At 40.1% G+C, this 18,617-nt stretch overlaps 1 protein-coding gene across 1 annotated transcript in view; it reads right to left on the reverse strand.

Moving 5' to 3' along the window:
- Positions 1–18,617, reverse strand: part of LOC128702607 (uncharacterized) — a 29,040-nt gene that overhangs the window by 646 nt on the left and 9,777 nt on the right. The gene's annotated exons all lie outside the window — the stretch shown is intronic.

Below are 18,617 nucleotides of genomic sequence, written 5' to 3' on the forward strand. Positions count from 1 at the left end.
TCCAAGCCCCTTGCCCACAAAACCTCCTTTACCCCCTCTCTCCAACCCTTTCGAGGACGACCCCTACCCCGCCTTCCTTCCCCTATAGATTTATATGCTTTCCATGTCATTCTACTTTGATCCATTCTCTCTAAATGACCAAACCACCTCAACAACCCCTCTTCTGCCCTCTGACTAATACTTTTATTAACTCCACACCTTTTCCTAATTTCCACACTCCGAATTTTCTGCATAATATTTACACCACACATTGCCCTTAAACAGGACATCTCCACTGCCTCCAACCGTCTCCTCGCTGCTGCATTTACCACCCAAGCTTCACACCCATATAAGAGTGTTGGTACTACTATACTTTCATACATTCCCTTCTTTGCCTCCATAGATAACGTTTTTTGACTCCACATATACCTCAACGCACCACTCACCTTTTTTCCCTCATCAATTCTATGATTAACCTCATCCTTCATAAATCCATCCGCCGACACGTCAACTCCCAAGTATCTGAAAACATTCACTTCTTCCATACTCCTCCTCCCCAATTTGATATCCAATTTTTCTTTATCTAAATCATTTGACACCCTCATCACCTTACTCTTTTCTATGTTCACTTTCAACTTTCTACCTTTACACACATTCCCAAACTCATCCACTAACCTTTGCAATTTTTCTTTAGAATCTCCCATAAGCACAGTATCATCAGCAAAAAGTAACTGTGTCAATTCCCATTTTGAATTTGATTCCCCAAAATTTAATCCCACCCCTCTCCCGAACACCCTAGCATTTACTTCCTTTACAACCCCATCTATAAATATATTAAACAACCATGGTGACATTACACATCCCTGTCTAAGACCTACTTTTACCGGGAAGTAGTCTCCCTCTCTTCTACACACCCTAACCTGAGCCTCACTATCCTCATAAAAACTCTTTACAGCATTTAATAACTTACCACCTATTCCATATACAGTGGACCCCCGGTTAACGATTTTAATCCGTGCAAGAGGGGTAATTGTTATGCGAAATAATCGCTATGTGAATGAATTTTCCCCATAAGAAATAATGGAAATCAAATTAATCCGTGCAAGACACCCAAAAGTATGAAAAAAAAAATTTTACCACATGAAATATACATTTTCCCACACACAAAGAGAAGGATACATGCACAATAGTAGAGTAGTACATGCACAGTATATATTGTGCATGTACTAGTCTACTAAATGAAGAATAAATGACACTTACCTTTATTGAAGATGCAGCAATGACTGATGAGACACTGTGTCCTGGGAGTGCCTTTTCCTCCTGAGTACTGTAGGTCCTGTTTGGCATTTTCTTCCAGAACAGGCCTTATCACACTGTGTATGCCACTACGATTCTTAAATCTCTCAAACCAACCTTTGCTGGCTTTAAATTCACCAATATGAGCACTAGTTCCAGGCATTTTTCCCTGTTCACCTGGGTGTTAGTCGACTTGTGTGGGTTGCATCCTGGGAGACAAGATTAAGGACCCCAATGGAAATAAGTTAGACAGTCTTCGATGACACTGACTTTTTTGGGTTATCCTGGGTGGCAAATCCTCTGGGGTTAATTGTTTCTTGGTATTCTCAATAAGCCACACCAACAACGGTGCTACAGCAGCAGCAGCAGCTGACAGTGCAGCAGCAGCAGCAGCAGCTGACAGTGCAGCAGCAGCAGCAGCTGTACCACCAATAGTAGCGATGGTTGATTGGGGTTTATTATACAACCTGGCCAGCTCGGAGACATGCACTCCACTTTCATACTTATCAATGATCTTTTTCTTCATCTCTATTGTAATTCTCACCCTTATTGCTGTAGGGTTGGCACTAGAAGCTTTCTTGGGGCCCATGGTCACTTATTTTCCAGAAAAAGCACCGAAAACACTGTAATAATACGAAATATTCCGATTGTATGCTTGGATGTTACCGCGGAGGCTGGCTGGTAAACAATGCCACCGGCGGAACATGTGAGCGTGGCTCAGGCCGCACATTGGACGCGTCTCGGACGAAAATCGGTAAGCGGGTTTTTAAGCGGTATGTGAGGCAAAATTTTTGCAATTAAAGTAAGCGGTATGCGAAATAATCGCTATGTGATGCCATCGTTATGCGGGGGTCCACTGTACTTGCAACATCTGCCACATTGCTCCTCTATCCACTCTATCATATGCCTTTTCTAAATCCATAAATGCAATAAAAACTTCCCTACCTTTATCTAAATACTGTTCACATATATGCTTCAATGTAAACACTTGATCTACACATCCCCTACCCACTCTGAAACCTCCTTGCTCATCCGCAATCCTACATTCTGTCTTACCTCTAATTCTTTTAATTATAACCCTACCGTACACTTTTCCTGGTATTATCAGTAAGCTTATTCCTCTATAATTTTTACAGTCTCTTTTGTCCCCTTTCCCTTTATATAAAGGGACTATATATGCTCTCTGCCAATCCCTAGGTACCTTCCCCTCTTTCATACATTTATTAAACAAAAGTACCAACCACTCCAACACTATATTCCCCCTTGCTTTTAACATTTCTGTCATGATCCCATCAGTTCCAGCTGCTTTACCCCCTTTCATTTTACGTAATGCCTCACGTACCTCCCCCACACTTCTTCACTCCTAAAAGATGGTATACCTCCCTGACCAGTGCATGAAATTACTGCCTCTGTTTCTTCCTTAACATTTAAAAGTTCCTCAAAATATTCTCGCCATCTACCTAATACCTCCATCTCCCCATCTACTAACTCCCCTATATACAGTGGACCCCCGCATAACGATGGCATCACATAGCGATTTTTCCGCATACCGATTACTTTAATCGCAAAATTTTTGCCGCGCATACCGATTAAAAACCCGCTCACCGATTTTCGTCCGAGACGCGTCCAATGTGCCCTCAGCCAGCCTCACATGTGCCGCCCGTCCCATTGTTTACCAGCCAGCCTCCGCGGTAACATCCAAGCATACACTCGGAATATTTCGTATTATTACAGTATTTTCGGTGCTGTTTCTGGAAAATAAGTGACCATGGGCCCCAAGAAAGCTTCTAGTGCCAACCCTACACCTCAAAGGGTAAGAATTACTATAGAAATGAAGAAAGAGATAATTGATAAGTATGAAAGTGGAGTGCGTATAGCCGACCTAGTCAAGCTGTACAAGAAACCCCAATCAACCATCGCTACTATTGTGGGCACCAGAAAGACAATCAAGGAAGCTGTTCTTGCCAAAGGTTCAACTGTGTTTTCGAAACAAAGATCGCAAGTGATGGAAGATGTTGAGAGACTCTTATTGGTGTGGATAAATGAAAAACAGATAGCAGGAGATAGCGTCTCTCAAGCGATCATATGTGAAAAGGCTAGGAAGTTGCATGACGATTTAATTAAAAAAATGCCTGCAACTAGTGATGATGTGAGTGAATTTAAGGCCAGCAAAGGTTGGTTTGAGAGATTTAAGAAGCGTAGTGGCATCCATAGTGTGATAAGGCATGGTGAGGCTGCCAGTTCGGACCACAAAGCGGCTGAAAAATATGTGCAGGAATTCAAGGAGTACATAGAAACTGAAGGACTGAAACCTGAACAAGTGTTTAATTGTGATGAAACAGGCCTGTTCTGGAAGAAAATGCCAAGCAGGACCTACATTACTCAGGAGGAAAAGGCACTCCCAGGACATAAGCCTATGAAAGACAGGCTTACTTTCTCATGTGTGCCAATGCTACTGGTGATTGCAAAGTGAAGCCTTTATTAGTGTATCACTCTGAAACTCCCAGAGCGTTCAGGCAAAAGAATGTCCTCAAGGATAATTTGTGTGTGCTGTGGAGGGCAAACAGTAAGGCATGGGTCACTAGGGAATTTTTCTATAACTGGTTACACCATGCATTTGCCCCCAATGTGAAAGATTACCTAACTGAAAAGAAATTAGAACTTAAGTGCCTCCTGGTGTTAGACAATGCCCCTGGTCATCCTACAGACGTGGCAGAGCGACTTTATGGGGACATGAGCTTCATTAAGGTGAAGTTTTTGCCTCCTAATACCACTCCTCTCCTGCAGCCCATGGACCAGCAGGTTATTTCCAACTTCAAGAAACTGTACACAAAAGCTCTGTTTGAAAGGTGCTTTGTAATGACCTCAGAAACTCAACTGACTCTAAGAGAGTTTTGGAGAGATCACTTTAATATCCTCAATTGTGTAAACCTTATAGGTAAGGCTTGGGAGGAAGTGACTAAGAGGACCTTGAACTCTGCTTGGAAGAAACTGTGGCCAGAATGTGTAGACAAAAGGGATTTTGAAGGGTTTGAGGCTAACCCTGAGAATCCTGTGCCAGTTGAGGAATCCATTGTGGCATTGGGAAAGTCCTTGGGGTTGGAGGTTAGTGGGGAGGATGTGGAAGAGTTGGTGGAGGAGGACAATGAAGAACTAACCACTGATGAGCTGATAGATCAACTTCAAGAGCAAGAGGCCAGACCTGGGGAAACTGGTTCAGAGGAGGGGAGAGAGAAATTGAAGAAGTTGCCTACTACAAAGATAAAGGAAATCTGTGCAAAGTGGCTTGAAGTGCAAACCTTCATGGATGAAAATCACCCTCACACAGCTATTGCAAGCCGTGCTGGTGATTATTACACTGACAATGTTGTGAAACACTTTAGGCAAGTCATAAAGGAACGAGAGGTACAGGCCACTATGGACAGATATCTTGTGCGAAAGAAGTCCAGTGACTCTGAAGCTGGCCCTAGTGGCATTAAAAGAAGAAGGGAAGTAACCCCAGAAAAGGACTTACTACCTCAAGTCCTAATGGAAGGGGATTCCCCTTCTAAACAGTAACAGATAATCTCTCCCCTCCTCCCATCCCATCAATCATCACCGGATCTTCAATAAAAGTAAGTGTCATGTAAGTGTGCATGCCTTTTTCAGTTTGTGTGTATTAAAATTAACATTTCATGTGGTAAAAAAAATTTTTTTTTCATACTTTTGGGTGTCTTGCACGGATTAATTTTATTTCCATTATTTCTTATGGGGAAAATTCATTCACATAACGATTATTTCGCATAACAATTACCCCTCTTGCACGGATTAAAATCGTTAACCGGGGGTCCACTGTACATATTCACTTCCTGTCTCATAGTATTATTAAATTCATTTTCTTCATATGATAAAAGCCACCCTCAGTACTTGCTCTCATCCCACATCACTTTTTATTCCTTCTTTTAACACACCGGCCGTATCCCACCGAGGCAGGGTGGCCCAAAAGGAAAAACGAAAGTTTCTCCTTTTAAATTTAGTAATATATACAGAAGGGGTTACTAGCTCCTCGCTCTCAGCATTTTAGTCGCTTCTTTCAATAAGCACGGCTTATGGAGGAAACAAGAACAAGAACCAGTGAGAAGATAGAAGAAAACCCAGAGGAGTGTGTATATAGATATATGTTTGTATATGCATGTGCAGAGTGACTTTAGTGTGAGCAGAAGTAGCAAGATGTACCTAAAATCTTGCACTTTTTTTTTTTTTTTTTTCAACAAACCGGCCGTATCCCACCAAGGCAGGGTGGCCCAAAAAGAAAACGAAAGTTTCTCTTTTTAAATTTAGTAATTTATACAGGAGAAGGGGTTACTAGCCCCTTGCTCCCGGCATTTTAGTCGCCTCTTACAACACGCATGGCTTACGGAGGAAGAATTCTGTTCCACTTCCCCATGGAGATAAGAAGAAATAAACAATAACAAGAAAGAAAATAGAAGAAATCCCAGAGGGGTGTGCATATATATGCTTGTACATGTATGTGTAGTATGACCTAAGTGTAAGTAGAAGTAGTAAGACGTACCTGAGGTTTTTAATACTTGACGTGCTGTTGGAGTGTGAGCAAAGTAACATTTATGAAGGGATTCAGGGAAACCGGCAGGCCGGACTTGAGTCCTGGAGATGGGAAGTACAGTGCCTGCACTCTGAAGGAGGGGTGTTAATGTTGCAGTTTAAAAACTGTAGTGTAAAGCACCCTTCTGGCAAGACAGTGATGGAGTGAATGATGGTGAAAGTTTTTCTTTTTCAGGCCACCCTGCCTTTGTGGGAATCGGCCATTGTGATAATAATAATAATAATACAGTATCATATGTTACTGTTATCTTTATGTATTGTCGACACAGTGGAATGGGAGAATACCACTGGTAGTGTCATCCTGCCAGAATGTAGTATAACCTATACCCTAAGTAAAGAAAAACGGCTCTGGAACATGTGTGATATGTATATCCGGCTGGCTGGCTGGGTGGCCGGCTGGGTGGTTGGCTGACTGAATGTGGCTGTCTCTCTCTCTGTATCTCTCTCTCTCTCTGTATCTCTCTCTCTCTCTCTCTATCTCTCTCTCTCTCTCTCACACACACACAGGTACACGTAAGTACAGTTATCATACATAATATAAATTACCTAGGATAACCCAAAAAATCCAGACAAAGTGCTATACAGTGGATCTGTGCTCCAGTGCCCTAGATTAATAATAATAATAATAATTATTATTATTATTACAATAATACATATGTACTAATATTATTAATATTATTATTAAACTATAACATAATCGTGTCCACTCATTACTTACCTTAAAATATCTGTAGTCTTAATGTAGAGTGAGAGGTGAGTAAACAAGATTAAATGAATAAACGAGAGAGAGACTCTTGTTGGTGCTAGTATCAAATATCTACAGTTTATTTATCTATCACAATTTATCTAATATGTCATAATAAACAATATTAATAACACAGAAAAATGATATATACTCTAGAATGAATAAAATATGTCATTATGTATGTGACTAGTGGTGGTGATGGTGGTGGTGGTGTTGTTGGGTTTATCAGGGCCACTGACAGTATAAGCTGTATAGTGGTGGTGGTGGCAGCGGCAGCGGCCACCACCACTAGCCATACTACTAGTCACACTGAAACACCACAAGTCACACTGAAACAATGTACATAATTTATAAATAAATGTTGTATAAAAACATAATTGATAATGTAAAGAAATAAAGTGGTTATTGAGATGCTGGCAGAGGTTTAGGGTGGTGGAAGATATGCAGGGTGAGATTTGTTGTCAGTGGCCCTATAGACCTCCAACAATATTGGTGGAGTTTTATGTCATTCTTTTTCTATTGCTTAATCGCTTAACTTACTTGCTACACTGTTAATGCTGCACTTTATCACTGGCTGGCACTATAGCCTTTATCGACTCCTGCTGCTTTAGTATTGTACACATCATAGAATCACTGAAGAAGGCACATTCTCCCCTCTCTCTCAGCCCTTTACCAAAGGGCTGGCACTAGGAACTTCTTTGGGCCCATGGTGGCTTATTTCACAGTCACACTCAATAAACAACCACAAAAAGCAATGGATTATAACAAATTGTTTGAATGAATGTGTGGAGTGTTGCTCACTCACTGAGAGACGCAGACAGACTGACTCACACACGCGGCGGGCGGACGCGTCCAATATGGCCAATTTCCAAGTTGCCGGCTGAAATCCAGGATAGAATTTCGGCCAAAAAAGCAGCCGAAATCCGATTTGGCCGATATCTGAGGGTCCATTGTAATCACTTCAGTTACCTAATATGCAATAAGGTACAGTGGACCCATGACCAACGAAGGTATTGTCTAATGATAAAATCACCTAACAAAGTGTTTTAGCGTAAAAATTTTGGCCCGACCAACGATGAAAAACTCGACTAACAACATTCATTCCTAACTCGTCCACGTTTCCATCTGGCCTGAGCGCGCCTTAGCTGCCTTGCCTTCAGTTAGTGTGCCAGTGTTTACAAACCAGTGCGGTCACTTCTAGGCATACATTCGGTATACACCTACCAGCCGACTTACGACCGAGTTCGGTTCTGAGAAACCGGTCCTAAGTCGAAATGGTTGTAAGTCGAACTTTACTACTGAATATCAACAAAACATTTTTGTAATGACTTTATTTTATTGTTTTATTTTGATATTTCATGTTTTACTTTACTTTTTATGCTGTTAGTACTGTATTTTATACTGTAAGGTTTAGGATAAACACTGTGTACAACACAAATAGTTGTTTATTTCCCAGAAATTTGGCATAAAAACACGGTCCTAAGTCGAGTGGTCGTAAGTCGAGCAGGTCGTAAGTCAGATGGTAGGTGTATTTTTTATTATTCCAGTGTTTCTAGTGCTTACAACTGCTAAATAAGCCACCATGGGCCCAAAGAAAGCTTCTAGTGCCAACCCTGTGGTAAAAAGGGTGAGAATTACAACAGAAATGAAGGAGATAATCACAAAGTATGAAAGTGGAGTGCATGTCTCCGAGCTGGCCAGGTTGTATATGACACTTACCTTTAATGAAGATCTGGTGATGATTGATGGGATGGGAGGAGGGGAGAGTGTGGATGGTGTTAGTGTTCAGAAGGGAAATCCCCTTCCATTAGGACTTGAGGTAGCAAGTCCTTTTCCGGGGTTACTTCCCTTTTAATGCCACTAGGACCAGCTTGAGAGTCACTGGACTTCTGTCGCACAACATATCTGTCCAAAGAGGCCTGTACCTCTCGTTCTTTTATGACTTTCCTAAAGTGGTTCACAACATTGTCATTGTACAGGTTGCCAACACGGCTTGCAGTAGCTGTGTCAGGGTGATTATCAACAAAAAAGGTTTGCACTTCAAGCCACTTTGCACACATTTCCTTAATCTTTGAAGTAGGCAACTTCTTCAATTTCTCTATCCCCTCCTCTGAAGCAGTTTCCTCAGGTCTGGCCTCTTGCTGTTGAAGATGATCTAGCAGCTCATCAGTGGTTAGTTCTTCATTGTCCTCCTCCACCAACTCTTCCACATCCTCCCCACTAACCTCCAACCCCAAGGACTTCCCCAATGCCACAATGGATTCCTCAACTGGCATAGGATTCCCAGGGTTAGCCTCAAACCGTTCAAAATCCCTTTTGTCTACACATTCTGGCCACAGTTTTTTCCAAGCAGAGTTCAAGGTCCTCTTAGTCACTCCCTCCCAAGCTTTACCTATAAGGTTTATACCATTGAGGATATTAAAGTGATCCTTCCAAAACTCTTTTCGAGTCAGTTGAGTTTCTGTGGTCATTACAAAGCCCTTTTGAAACAGCTTTTGTGTACAGTTTCTTGAAGTTGGAAATGACCTGCTGGTCCATGGGCTGCAGGAGAGGAGTGGTATTAGGAGGCAAAAAACTTGATCTTAATGAAGCTCATGTCCCCAGAAAATCGCTCTGCCAAGTCTGTAGGATGACCAGGGGCATCGTCTAATACCAGGAGGCACTTAAGGTCTAATTTCTTTTCAATTAGGTAATTTTTCACAGTGGGGGCAAATGCATGGTGTAACCAGTCATAGAAAAAGTCCCTAGTGACCCATGCCTTACTGTTTGCCCTCACAGCACACACAAATTAGCCTTGAGGACATTGTTTTTCCTGAACACTCTGGGAGTTTCAGTGATACACCAATAAAGGCTTCACTTTGCAATCACCACTAGCATTGGCACACATCAACAGAGTAAGCCTGTCTTTCATAGGCTTATGTCCTGGGAGTGCCTTTTCCTCATGAGTAATGTAGGTCCTGCTTGGCATTTTCTTCCAAAACAGGCCAGTTTCATTGCAATTAAACACTTGTTCAGGTTTAAATTCTTCACTGTCTATGTAATCCTTGAATTCCTTCACATATTTTTCAGCTGCTTTTTGGTCCGAACTGGCAGCCTCACCATGCCTAATCACACTATGTATGCCACTACGATTCTTAAATATTTCAAACCAACCTTTGCTGGCCTTAAATTCACTCACATCAGCACTAGTTGCAGACAATTTCTTTACCAAATCGTCATGCAACTGCCTAGCCTTTTCACAAATGATCGCTTGAGAGATGCTATCTCCTGCTATCTGTTTTTCATTTATCCACACCAATAACAGTCTCTCAACATTTTCTAACACTTGCAGTCCCTGTTTCGTAATGACAGTTGCAACTTTTGCAAGAACAGCTTCCTTGATTGCTGTTTTTCTGGTCACTATAGTAGAGATGGTTGATTGGGGTTTACTATACAACCTGGCCAGCTCCGACACATGCACTCCACTTTCGTACTTTGCAATTATCTCTTTCTTCATTTTAATAGTCATTAGCACCTTTTTTCTCGAAGGGTTGGCAATAGAAGCTTTCTTGGGGCCCATGGTGACTTATTTTGCAGAAACAAGCACCAAAAACAGTGATAATATGGAATGTACCGAACTGCCTGGCTTGTAAACACTGACACACACGGGGCAGTTCAGGCAACACGTGGACACATCTCGTACAAATCGCATCGAATACTGGGTTTTCGATCGGATACCGAGGCGAAATTTTTGCATTAACCCTTTGACTGTCGCAACCCCCAATCCTGAGGTGTCTCCTGGTGTCGCAAAATTTCAAAAAAAAAAAAAAAATTATTTTTTCTTATGAAATGATAGAGAATCTTTTCCCGATTGTAATGACACCAAAAAAACGAAATTTGATGGAAAACTGATGGAATTATGCTCTCACGAAGTTAGCGACCTAAGCGCTGTTTACAAATCGGCGATTTCGCCCACTTTGAGCCCTATTTTCAGCTAATTCCATTATTCCAGTCGCCCAAACTCATAGCTATTTCTTTAGAACTCTATTTTTTCTATCGATTGAGTACAAGAAACTGCCCATTTACCGATTTCAACTACCTAATAATGTGGTCAGAAATTTGCAATTTGGCCAATTTCACGAAGACTAAAAAATATGACAATTTCAAAATAAGGTCCAGAATGAACAATGCACACATTCTGGCTCTAAAATAACATTTTCTTTGCTCATCAGTCATGTCTCCAGGCCCCTCTAATATTACTCTTGCTTTCTATTTTGAATTTTTATTCAAACATAAAATAGAAGACTTACTATTATGCAGACTACTGCAATACTGTAATAATTGTATAAATAACATCAACCCATTCATGACTGCATATTAGAATGGCTAGTTGGACATTTATTGGACAATGGCATCATTTGTTTACTGTTGAACATTGGCAAAAATCAAACATTTCCCCAACTTTGAGCTCCATTTCTAGGTTCTTTTTATAGTAAAATCAATCAAAATCACCTCTATTTCTATAATATGTTTTCCATTCTATCAAATGAGACCAAGAAAACTAGAATACAACAATAAATACTATACGAAAATAGACCACAAAGTCAGCATTTTAATTAAAAAAAACGGTCGGAGTTTTTTTTTTCTCATTATGCACTGCGTGCTCCAGGATTTTTTTTATATGGTGCACACTGACCACACAGACCCATTCTCTCACATGTGGGCCTACCAGCTTTCTCCTGCTTGATTTGAAGCCGCTAGAATTTATGAGTATATATACATCAAACACGGTACCTCGTAAGACATATATATACGGCTGCGACAGTCAAAGGGTTAAGTTCGCAGATTTACACTGCTGCCTGGACTTTAATCTTAATCAGAACTGATTGTTTAAAAGCAAACAGAATATTCCTGGACATCGTGCAGGTGGGATAATTTGTTTGGCATATGTTAGACATGGAAGAAAATTCCATCCAAGAGGAAGAAGATAAATGATGATCTGAGTGAGCCTAAGTGCAAAAGGAGGCTTCAATAGAGACCAATGGCTTGTGGAATCATCCTACCAAGGAGAGTTATTAAATGGAAAGTTAGAGGTATTGGGAAGATGGAGGGAATATTTTGAGGAATTGTTAAATGTTGATGAAGATAGGGAAGCTGTGATTTCGTGTATAGGGCAAAGAGGAATAACATCTTGTAGGAGTGAGTAAGAGCCAGATGTGAGTGTGGGGGAAGTTCGTGAGGCAGTAGGTAAAATGAAAGGGGGTAAGGCAGCCGGGATTGATGGGATAAAGATAGAAATGTTAAAAGCAGGTGGGGATATAGTTTTGGAGTGGTTGGTGCAATTATTTAATAAATGTATGGAAGAGGGTAAGGTACCTAGGGATTGGCAGAGAGCATGCATAGTTCCTTTGTATAAAGGCAAAGGGGATAAAAGAGAGTGCAAAAATTATAGGGGGATAAGTCTGTTGAGTGTACCTGGTAAAGTGTATGGTAGAGTTATAATTGAAAGAATTAAGAGTAAGACGGAGAATAGGATAGCAGATGAACAAGGAGGCTTTAGGAAAGGTAGGGGGTGTGTGGACCAGGTGTTTACAGTGAAACATATAAGTGAACAGTATTTAGATAAGGCTAAAGAGGTCTTTGTGGCATTTATGGATTTGTAAAAGGCGTATGACAGGGTGGATAGGGGGGCAATGTGGCAGATGTTGCAAGTGTATGGTGTAGGAGGTAGGTTACTGAAAGCAGTGAAGAGTTTTTACGAGGATAGTGAGGCTCAAGTTAGAGTATGTAGGAAAGAGGGAAATTTTTTCCCAGTAAAAGTAGGCCTTAGACAAGGATGTGTGATGTCACCGTGGTTGTTTAATATATTTATAGATGGGGTTGTAAGAGAAGTAAATGCGAGGGTCTTGGCAAGAGGCGTGGAGTTAAAAGATAAAGAATCACACACAAAGTGGGAGTTGTCACAGCTGCTCTTTGCTGATGACACTGTGCTCTTGGGAGATTCTGAAGAGAAGCTGCAGAGATTGGTGGATGAATTTGGTAGGGTGTGCAAAAGAAGAAAATTAAAGGTGAATACAGGAAAGAGTAAGGTTATGAGGATAACAAAAAGATTAGGTGATGAAAGATTGAATATCAGATTGGAGGGAGAGAGTATGGAGGAGGTGAACGTATTCAGATATTTGGGAGTGGACGTGTCAGCGGATGGGTCTATGAAAGATGAGGTGAATCATAGAATTGATGAGGGAAAAAGAGTGAGTGGTGCACTTAGGAGTCTGTGGAGACAAAGAACTTTGTCCTTGGAGGCAAAGAGGGGAATGTATGAGAGTATAGTTTTACCAACGCTCTTATATGGGTGTGAAGCGTGGGTGATGAATGTTGCAGCGAGGAGAAGGCTGGAGGCAGTGGAGATGTCATGTCTGAGGGCAATGTGTGGTGTGAATATAATGCAGAGAATTCGTAGTTTGGAAGTTAGGAGGAGGTGCGGGATTACCAAAACTGTTGTCCAGAGGGCTGAGGAAGGGTTGTTGAGGTGGTTCGGACATGTAGAGAGAATGGAGCTAAACAGAATGACTTCAAGAGTGTATCAGTCTGTAGTGGAAGGAAGGCGGGGTAGGGGTCGGCCTAGGAAGGGTTGGAGGGAGGGGGTAAAGGAGGTTTTGTGTGCGAGGGGCTTGGACTTCCAGCAGGCATGCGTGAGCGTGTTTGATAGGAGTGAATGGAGACAAATGGTTTTTAATACTTGACGTGCTGTTGGAGTGTGAGCAAAGTAACATTTATGAAGGGATTCAGGGAAACCGGCAGGCCGGACTTGAGTCCTGGAGATGGGAAGTACAGTGCGTGTATGAAATTTGAGTCTATTATCAAGGTGGATTCCTAAGAATTTTCCCTCTGTTAGTTTTGTGATAGGTGATCCGTTTATCATTATGTTAAGAGGGACATCTGTAGCTCTGTTACCAAACTGAATGAAGTAGGTTTTGTCAATGTTTAGTGTAAGTTTGTTAGTCCTCATCCAGGTAGATATTTTCTGTAATTCGGTATTTACAGTATTGGCTAGCGTGACTGGGCTCGGGTGAGAGAAGACGTATGTAGTGTCATCTGCAAATAGTGTGGGTTTGAGTAATTGCGAAGCATTTGGAAGGTCATTTATGTATAGGAGAAAGAGAAGAGGGCCAAGGACACTTCCCTGTGGGACACCAACTGTAATTGGTTGCGCAGAAGAGTTTGCCCCATTTGCGTACACATATTGGCTTCTGTTGCTGAGGTATGACTTGAGGTAGTTGAGGGAGTGCCCTCTTATACCATAGTGTGACAATTTTACGTGGAGCAAGTCATGGTCAACTGTATCAAAAGCTTTACGTAAGTCAATGAAGATCCCCAGTGGGACTTCTTTTTTCTCTATTGCAGTGTATATATGTTCTAGCATGTGTATAATAGCATCATTAGTATTTTTATTAGGCCTGAATCCAAATTGGCAGGGGTTGAGTATGTTTTGGGAGATAAGGTAGGAGTAGATTCGTTTATGAATTAATTTTTCAAAGATTTTTGAGAGAGGGTGTAAGTTGGATATTGGCCTGTAGTTATTCAACTCTGTTTGGTCTCCTCCTTTGTGGATCGGGGTGACCCTTGCTATTTTGAGTACTGTAGGGAAGGTGGAGGATTCAATGGATTTGTTAAAGAGTGTTGCAATGATTGGTGATAGCACTTGTGACACTTTTTTGTATATAAAGGGTGGTAAGGTATTTAAATCTCCTGCCTTGTTTTTTAGTGCGTTGATAATAAGGGAGACTTCGTATGGGTTAGTCGGAGCTAGGAACAGTGTGTTCGGGTAGTTGCCAGTGAGGTAGTCATTTGGTGGGGTATCTGAGCTTGGGATTTTATTGGCAAGGTTTTGTCCTATAGTGGAGAAGAAATCATTGAGTCTGTTTGCTGTTTCTGTTGGTGGGAGTTGGGGTTCATCTGATTTTGCTAATTTTATTTCGCTATTTCGTGATATCTTTTTTGTTCCCAGAATTTCTGATAGGGTTTTCCAGGTCTTTTTTATATCACCTCGTAAGTTGGATAATCTGTTCTCATAATACAATTTTTTTGCCCTTCTTATCAGGCTGGTTAGGATTGACGAGTAACGTTTTGTTTGGTCTCTGGTTATGTGACCCATTCTGTACTGTTTTTCATATTGGTGTTTTGTATTTATGGATTTGAGAATGCTGGGTGTTAGCCAGGGACTGTTCAGTCTCTTTGCTGTCATCTGTTTAGTTTTTTTAGGGCAGTGCTTGTTATAGAGGTATTGGGTTTTTTTTTAGAAAATTATTAATACATTCGTCAATATCTGTATAGGTTTCTAGCTCAGTGTGCCAATCAATGTTTGCTATTGCTGTTGTGAAGTTATTAATGGCTGCCTCATTGTGAAGTCTGAAGGTGACTTTAGTAGTGTCTTGGGGTAGTTTACCAAGAGTTGTTATGAGGAAAGTAGGGTAGTGGTCTGTGGTATTATCTGTAATTATGCCTGATTTTAAAGGGGATATGGTGTTGGTCCAGATGTGGTCAAGTAGGGAAATACTAGTCTCTGTAACTCTTGTAGGTTTTGTTACTGTTGGTAGTAACATACAGTTACTCATTGTGTTTGTGAATTCAGTAACGTGTGGGTCCTGGTCTTGCAGGAGATTTATATTGAAGTCACCTGAGAGTAGTAAGTGATCTTTGTTCATGCGTGCATCAGTTATCATACTTCCTAGATTTTGACTAAATTGGCTAATGTTTGACTGTGGAACTCTGTGGATGTTTATCAATGTGAGAGGTTTTTGTAGGTACTTGGATTTGAATTTAGCTATTATATATTCCCCATGTTCATCCCTTGTGCAAGTATTAGTGATACATTCTAGTTGGTCTGAGTAGTATATGGCTGTGCCACCCCCTTGTTGGTCTGGCCTACAGTTGTGTATGGCTGTGTAACCAGGAATGGCATAGACATCTGTACTATCAGGCTTTAGCCAGGTTTCAGTTAGTGTAATGATGGACATATTGGCATGTAAGGAATTTAGTAATGCTATGAGGTCATCGTAATGCTTGCTTAAAGATCTGATATTGTAGTTAAAGATAGTTATGTTGTTGTTGGCACTGAGAAGTGCCTTTGATTGTTCTGCAGTGTAGTAATTACAGTAACTGTTTGATTCATTTAAGTCATTAAATAAGAGGTTGGTATCAGGATCAATGCTTGTAATCATAAGATTTGTAGTGAATCTATAGTTTGAATTAAGTATAAAACAAAGTAAATAGTCTTAAGCTAAAAAATAGCACCTGGATTATTTAACAAATGTAAAATAATGAGCTAAGGGACTAATACAAATAAAGTGATGATCAAATAGTGGAGCTTGGGAATATGATAGTAGGTAGTACTATAAAGGTAATTTTTTAAAGTTAGAATTATTGTATAAAATTATAATATAAAAGGGACTAATATAGGTTGTGGTGAACAATAAAGTGGTAATCAAATAAATGAGCTTTGGAATATAATGGCAAAATTGTGAACTTATTCTACTTTAGCACCTAAGAATTATCTGGAGTTTATCTGGAGAGAGTTCCGGGGGTCAACGCCCCCGCGGCCCGGTCTGTGACCAGGCCTCCTTAGGTCAGTGTCCCAGGATGCGACCCACACCAGTCGACTAACACCCAAGTACCCATTTTACTGATGGGGAACATAGACAACAGGTGGAAAGAAACACGTCCAATGTTTCTACTCTGGCTGGGAATCGAACCCAGGCCCTCACCGTGTGAAGCGAGAGCGTTAACCACCAGGCCACCAGAGCCACCTTGATTATTTTAACAATTGTGAATATATAAACTAGGATAGTTATATAAAGCTAAAATAAAGGAGAAAATATATAAGGGACTAAAATTAAGTAATGGTAAGCAAAGTTAAATGGACAGATGGTAGGAATTATAATATAAACTTATAATATAAAAATACAATTTGAAATGGTACTTGCAATTGCACTAGAGTCTGGTATAGGTTGTTGACAAGATCAAGATTATAACTAGATTTAAATTGACAAAATAAAATTCACAATTAAAGTACCAAAAGAATAATAGTAAAAAAATAACAATGGTAATGTCTTGGTTATAATATGATAGTAAGAGGGTAGACAGGTACACAGGTACAAGGGATAATATAAAGGTTGGGGTTGAATATAAAAATTTGAAAATTTGGCTACAAAATGTTATGGGAAGTATAAAATAATGTTTAATGTACAAAAGTAAAATTGACTGGTAGTAAATATGGTGTTTAATAAAATTTTAGTAAGTAATAATGATTACAAAAAAGTGAAAAAGTAATGTTTATTTCATTCAATATTGCACTGGTAGTTATACTTGAGGTTATATGGCAGTACAAGGTAATTAAGAGTAATCTAGGATAGTAAATGTGGTATTAAAACAGGTAAAGGTAATTAGACAAGTAATGGTTATTAAATGTCAAAAATGTTAAGAGTAAATTGAAATTTTAGTAAAAATGATATTTATTAATTTTAGTAAGTAATATCAATTGATAGTATTTAAAAAAATATGAGGTAGTAATATGGACAGAGAAAGTATCAATTCAGCTAATGTTTAAGCGAACAATAGTAAATAAGAAAATCACAAAAGGTGACTTATGCTTACTAGTAAAATCACAAAATGAGGTAGTTGATTATTTAATTACTAAGAGATTGTACAATGAAATTTGAACAATAATGGAGCAAAACATACACTACACTACGTAGGCTTTTAGGTTGGACATTGTTTAGTTATTCTCTGTAAGATTAGTATCCCTGAGAAATCGTGATAGATCATTCTCGTTCGTGATTGTGTACAGTTGACCTACATTTGTTTTCCTAACTAGAATTTTCCCATCCCGTGTGAAGCATTGGTGTATTGTGTCATTATTCTCTCGCTTAAGTTTTCTGACTCTATACAGGAGATTCTGACGTTTTTTGGTAAGACACTCGTTTATGTATACCTCTTTCTTTACTTTAATAGATGCAATAATTAAGTCTTTTTTCCTGTCATGTGAGTGGAATCTAAGCATAACACTTTTTCTACCATGGGATCCTAGTAACCTGGCTTCTTTTATTTCTGACTCTGGTACAATAACACTTGTTTGGTCCTTTATGATCTGCAGAGTAATTTCTTTACTGTTTGTTTGGTTCATATCACTGGGAAAAAGTGGACTGTTAACTATTACTGCGTCCGATAGTTTATCTTGTTCAGTTTTATCTTCTTGGAGAGCAAAGTAGTCACTGAACTGGTTATCTAAGTTGTTCTTCCATTCTTTTACTGCTTCTTCAACCTTTGTATTAAGAGATATTATTTGTTGGGTATGGCTATCTATGACTGTTTGGATGGTCTTGTCACAGTTAGTCATTCCTGGTGTTGATAACTTTTGTTCAAGACTGAGGATTTTGTTTTCGAGTTGTGTCATCCTGGTGTCTTGTTTTGTTAGCGTCTCTCGAAGATTCATATTTTCAATAACTAAGTTGGAGATGCATGACTTTAGGGTATCTGGATCGTTGGTCATACCTGAGAGACTACTTGGTAGGTTGAATCCGGGGAAGAGAGGGGAGGATGGGCTGGTGGCAGCCATGTTTGTTGTTATTGTTGTGGTGTCGCCTTGAGTGGTGGTGAGTGGGGTGGTTGCTGGGCCGGCGTCCTCCTGACTACACTTGTTGAATAGTTGATTTTTCGGTGTTTTCTTGCTGGCCTTGGTGCTGTTTCCTCTTAGATTGCGCCTCATAATACTACAGGAATTGTTGTAGTTAAGAAGAAGTTGTAGTATACAAAGCTTAGGGTTACGTTGTTCGGCTGGCAGCGGGGTGTTGCTTACGGTTAGTTTGCAGTCTTCCTTTGATCTCTATTTTTTCGATTTGTAGGTTTCACTGTTGGTAATCTTTGGTCATTCTGGGTGCTACGTTGGGTAGTGCAGTTTTGCTTGTAACTAGGTCATCATAGGAGCATTGGTAGCTCAGACTGGGTCTGTGTGGTCAGT

This window comes from Cherax quadricarinatus, unplaced genomic scaffold (assembly GCF_038502225.1).
Source record: "Cherax quadricarinatus isolate ZL_2023a unplaced genomic scaffold, ASM3850222v1 Contig1698, whole genome shotgun sequence".
In the NCBI taxonomy this organism is placed as follows: Eukaryota; Metazoa; Arthropoda; class Malacostraca; order Decapoda; family Parastacidae; genus Cherax; species Cherax quadricarinatus.